Source organism: Leuciscus leuciscus, assembly GCF_965113295.1.
Source record: "Leuciscus leuciscus genome assembly, chromosome: 10".
Lineage (NCBI taxonomy): Eukaryota > Metazoa > Chordata > Actinopteri > Cypriniformes > Leuciscidae > Leuciscus > Leuciscus leuciscus.
This window is the reverse complement of record NC_138734.1, coordinates 8004490-8010474: the sequence shown is the minus strand read 5'-3', so window position 1 is coordinate 8010474 and position 5985 is coordinate 8004490. Positions and strand designations below refer to the sequence as shown.

The window sequence follows — 5985 nt, the reverse complement described above, 5'->3', positions numbered from 1 at the left end:
AAGACAAATCAAATGGATCAAAGGAGCTGATAGATTAGAGCTGGGCGATATAGGATTTTTTCATTTCACAATATATTTTTTCATTTCTGGCCATATCGATATATATCACAATATAAAATCAAATCACTATATTTGTCAAATTTAAATGTTCCGTTAAATGACTTGCCCCCCCTGATATTCTACCTGCACCCCCTAGTGGGGCTGGCTGAATCCGGCCCTGTTAGTTATGATATGAAAAAAAATCTCAGCTCTTAGATTCTGTCAATTTTATTACGAAATTCAAACAATAAATACCGTTTTGGTGCTTGTAATTGTGACGTGACAGATCCCTAGCGGCACGTGACCCGATCATCTCTACTAGCTATAGTAAATAAACACGAATGAACAATGTTGAAAGAAACAGTACAGCTTACCAAAATGTAGCCTATATTCTTCATACATAATATCGATCAATCAATCAAACAAAGGGGTCAATAAAACAGCTGGAGAACAATTATGTCACATAACATTTACCTCAGGAAAGCCATTTAATGACCATAATATAGGCACGTTAGTTGGCTAGAAAAAGAGCTATAGAGAGTATTTTGCTAAATATGTGTACTATATTACATATTTATTATATTTGTACTTATATCATTAAATAAAGTTGTTATTATAATAAAAACGCATTATATTTAATTTGAGTTATTTTTAACCTTAAATAATAGGCCTACTACCAGCTGATAGGGCTGTCTAGCCTATGTATTTTTTTTTCTTGAGAAAAATGAACGCCTATCTTGTGTACCTAACATTTATCCAAATGAGTCAATATTAAATCAAATCGCAAGAATTGAATTGAAATCGTGACATTTGTTTCAAGAAATTTGTTTAAAAAAAAAAAAAGTAGCTTTCCAGAAATTGTACCATATAAACATTGTAACATGTTGTCACTAAACCTAATAAAATTCAGTTTAGTTACTAAAATGTTTTGACAATCACAATACACTTATTGTGATGCAAGTTTTTTTTGCAAATAAAAATAAAACGTTTTTTTTTGTCTATAAAACGCAGATAGCAGGCCGGGTGAAACCCGTAGTTGTTGGGACATCAGAGACCGGTTTGTCCAGGAGGGAAACATGTTTATTAGCAATAGCTGAAGTGTCCGACGTTTTGAGCCATTCCTACGCACATTGCTTGATTTTTTTCCCCATCGGACTTCAGTAAAGGGCTGCGGACCTTTCCCACCATCTTTTCCGACATGAAGAATACACTTTACGGGTGTTAATCGAGCTTGATCGCCGCTATCAGATGAAGATGCGCTGCTTACGTCCTCCTCCATGTTTACATGTGCGTAGTGATATTGGCTTGATTTCGGCTGGGACCTACTTACATTTTCGATGCTGATTGGTTGAAAATCAATCTCAACAGTTTTATATGTCTCAATACGCAGTCAATATAGTGCGCCAATAAATTACAATTTCTCATTAACTGCAGGATAATGCGTGGAGAACTTTTTGCTTGGATACCTTTTATTTACGTTGAACATATTGAGCAAAAGAAAAAGTAGTGCCCCGTTTGTCGGAACGAAACTGAACGATACAGCTCACGTACAGCGGCCTAAGAGTCAGACAATAATGGAGAGACTCAAGAAGTGACAACATGTAGAATGCAACAGTACATTTCTGAATGGTTAGTTGATGAATTTAGGTAGCTTATGTGTCATCTTCTATTCATTGATTAGCATTTTTTAAGGACTTCAACATTACACACTAACTAAAGTTAAAAAAGTGAAATCATAATCAACCACCCCTTCAAGCGTGTGACGGAAATGTCTCGCCCCTTACCATATTTGGAACTTCAGCTCCAGAAGCAATAATGGCAGGTGATCATGTCAGAACTACCTTATCAATTCGAGCTCGATTCTGATCCGGAAAATGCAGATGTCCAAGATGAGCGATCATCTTTGCATGGCGGCGCTGGCGGCAACAATAATACAGCGAGAACAAAAGTTACGACATTGTTTCTACTCAGACAATTCATGGGACCATATCATCTGAACATATTTCCAAATGAAATAACCCTTTAAAGGCCCATAATAAAAGAGATGTCTGTTTTAAATGAATTTCTTGAAAACAATGTCTAAACCCTCCTCAAGTGCTTTTCATCCAAACAGTATGAAGATCTTACATATGATGATTATCATCAAAAACTAATTAAATCTGTTCTGTTATAGTTCAGTTCAGCAGGAGAGATCAGAACCAGCGCCCAGCTGTGTGTCTTTGAGGAGTGACGGGTCTATGGGTCTTCCAATACATTTTAAGAATGACGATACACAGACTGATCTCAGGTAGGCTATAACATTTCTTAAAGACATTTAAATATTTTAATGAAAGAGATTTTTGAATAGTCAGTAGAAAATTCTTAAAATATGAAAACATACTTACAGGCTGTGTGTGAGTCAGAAGCGCCAGAATGTACATGCAAATATGGAATTGCCCCACTTTTTAGAATCAGCTTTGTGTTTGTGCACAGCCTGCCTTGTACTCTCGCAGGGTCTGGAAACAGTCCTCCGAAAATTGTGCAGCACACAGTCGAATATTTTAGTTGTACTGTTCTGGAACAGTTGTAAATAAAGTTTAAGCATTGTTTTCTAATTGTGTCCTCTTTTGGAAGGCCAAACTCATTTAGTTTGGCTTTCGCAGCGAAAAACACAGTGTCTCTACGACAAGGCGGCGCTGGCGGCAACAATAATACAGCGAGAACAAAAGTTACGCCTTCTTTCTTTGCGTATAAATTTATTTATGAAACTCTGCCCCCACTCTCTGACCTAGATTTGTTGGGGCGTGTTTGAAAGAAGAGTTTTAGGAAGGCGTGGCTGACCTGCTCTGTCTGTCGGTCTCCGTGTCCTCTTTGCTTCGCGATTTTTCTGTGCGTGAGAAAATGGATGTGTGGCGTGAGAGCGTGTGAAAAGTGTCAATTGCGTGAGTCTCACAGTGAATGCATGAGAGTTGGCAGCTTATAGCTTACAGCTTATAGTCTGTTATTATATTTTGGCTTAATTCTATTTGTTATTCAGATTTTACCTCAAATATTACCTTTGAATTGGAACAACATAATGAGAAGTAATTAGAATGTTAATGCTACACTAGAAATTTTCTTGATAATCTTATAATGTTTACTGTCCCTAGATAGCAACTTCAGGTATATCACACATTTCAAACTGGTTTATTTTGTATTTCAAGTGGTAATTCGGCATTTTTGGGTTTATATGATAAACAGGTTTGAAAGTGCAAAATTCCCTATGGTTTCCCTTTTTTTTTTAAATGGGCACCTTTAGCATCATTTTTCTCAAAAACTGCAAGGTTGTGTGTGGAGAACTTTTTCCTAAGGAATCTCTATATATTTCTGATGTTAAATATAAAAAAAAGTAGGTAGTGCCCCACTTGGTGGAACGAAACCCTATTTCTAGGCCTCTTTTAGGCTACCGACAGCGGCCTACTGCCATTATTGCTTCTGGAGCTGATGTTCCAAATATGGTAAGGGGCGAGACATTTCCGTCACACGCTTGAAGGGGTGGTTGATTATGATTTCACTTTTTTAACTTTAGTTAGTGTGTAATGTTGAAGTCCTTAAAAAATGCTAATCAATGAATAGAAGATAACACATAAGCTAAATTCATCAACTAACCATTCAGAAATGTACTGTTGCATTCTACATGTTGTCACTTCTTGAGTCTCTCCATTATTGTCTGACTCTGGTTTGAACATAAACATTGACATTTTCAGTGCATGTCTGTGTGAGGTAAAAGGATAAAATATCTGTGGGGTATTTTGAGCTAAAACTTCACATACACACACTGGGGACATCAAAGATTTATTTTACATCTTGTGAAAGGAGCATTATACCACCCCTTTAAGGTTATTGGGCCAATCACAATGTACTGGCTAGCTGGCCAATCAGAGCACGCTGCGCTTTTCAGAACGATGAGCTTTGTAAAAATCAACGCATTTCAGAAAGGCGGGGCATAGAGAAGCAACAATAATGTACAGTATGTGTAGAATAATGAGTTTGTTTGTTTTTTAACCTAAAACCGCATAAACACATTGCATTACACCAAATACACAAAATAATGTTCTTTTTAGAACCGTCATATGACCCCTTTAATTGTATTACATTGATACCATCTGTTGGTCATTTTTGGAGGAGTCATTTTGGAGGAGGTTATAATGGGTTTGAGGTCAGAATATAGAATAGGGTATTTTTTTGAGCTCTGAATATACATGTAAGGCCACAGCAGCACTGCTGCACATTACCTGCAATTCCACAACGCCCAGGTACAAACAAAAAGGACTGCAGTCCATTTAAAATGACCACAAAAGCTGGGTGTTTCAAATATTATAAGCATCTCTTTCAATAAAATGCTATTTATCTGATTCCAAGCCATGAAATTGGAACACTCATAGATATGTCTCTCTTGCATCAGGTGAAGACAATGTCTATTATGAATATCATAAATACAAAATACAAAACACCATAATATTAAAATGTTAATCATGTCTTTAAGAAATGTTGTAGCCTACCTGAGATCAGTCTGTGTATTGTCATTCTTAAAATGTATTGGATAATCCATAGACCCGTCACTCCTCAAAGACACACAGCTGGGCGCTGGTTCTGATCTCTCCTGCTGAACTGAACTATAACAGAACAGATTTAATTAGTTTTTGATGATAATCATCATATGTAAGATCTTCATACTGTTTGGATGAAAAGCACTTGAGGAGGGTTTAGACATTGTTTTCAAGAAATTCATTTAAAACAGACATCTCTTTTATTATGGGTCTATAAAGGGTTATTTAATGTATTCATTTAAAGTACCTGCAAACTGGAGAAAAATCTTCATCTCTGGATGTTTGTCTGTCATCCATGATGAAGCTGAACAGTTGAAACAGTCTGATCTCCACTGACACTGGATGTAAATGACGAACAAACACAAAACTAAAGTAATTAAACTTAATTAAACATCTTTATCAATGATCTGATCATGAGAGTTGGAGGTAAATAGATAATGACATCGATGCGTTCACTCAAAAAAGTAATTTGAAAAATCATCACATAGCCTAACTTACAGCACGATACACAAAAGAAACCCCGTTCCTTTACTACAGGATGAAAAATGTCAAACACGTCCTTTCAGAAAAAAAGTATTAATGTGGACGTCACCTGTAAAGGGCCTCAAGACATAAAAAGTCCCCTTGATCCAAATTTAGTCTAGATATCCAACCGATTCACAAACTCCTCCATCTTTTCCATCAAGTAGCTAGTACACACATTCCTGTCTACGGTTTTATAAAAGTTTCCTTTGAAATACTTACTAATATTTTGTATCGGAACTTAGGAATCGACTGTCTGATTACATGGCGAAACATCAGCTTCCCTTTCAAGGGAACTCGAGCTGCGTCGAGACGCGGTGGGAACGCCCTCCGTGATTGCGTCGTGAAGCACGTGTATAACCAGTCCAATGGAAAGACGAGACGTAATAGGCGGGTGACGTCATTGACCAATGCTCGATGCAGAGTCAAATGGGAGGAGCTAGAGTTCTAGCTCACCCTTGCTGGATCTAGTGCGAGTTCAACCGTGATGGAGGAAGGACAAGTTTGTTTTGATGCGCAAGATGCTGGCATACATCATATTGTATTTTTCTCTAATATTTGTCGTGATTATGATTAAATATTTATCGTTTCTGTGACAAACGCGTAAACACCTAATAAGAACATTGCTCACACTGTGTGTGTGTTTCTAAAAACGGTTGAAACGTATCTATGTAGCCTATTATTTTATCTTTATAACGGTTTCGTTGTTTTCCTCACTTTTAAAGGTGAACTCGGCAACTCTAGCGAACTCTAGTCACTTCTTCGCTGATTTTTCCTTTTGTTGTCGCATGTTTTCCCCACGAGCTCCCCCTACAGCTGTGGGGGGGCGTATATTTCACAACACGGTCGTAAAAAA

At 37.2% G+C, this 5985-nt stretch overlaps 1 long non-coding RNA gene across 3 annotated transcripts; it reads right to left on the bottom strand.

The window, feature by feature from the left end:
* Positions 1–357: 357 nt before the first annotated feature.
* On the bottom strand, positions 358–5421 carry LOC309508584. 3 transcript variants are annotated; one of them, XR_014209574.1, is made up of 4 exons: positions 5352–5421; positions 4855–4945; positions 4560–4673; positions 358–1955 (listed from the first exon to the last, which is right to left on the bottom strand). It is a non-coding gene; the product is annotated as an uncharacterized lncRNA (long non-coding RNA). The 3 variants fall into 3 exon arrangements; XR_014209575.1 differs by lacking the exon at positions 4560–4673 and having other exon boundaries at positions 358–2203; XR_014209576.1 differs by lacking the exon at positions 4560–4673 and having other exon boundaries at positions 358–2188.
* Positions 5422–5985: the final 564 nt, after the last annotated feature.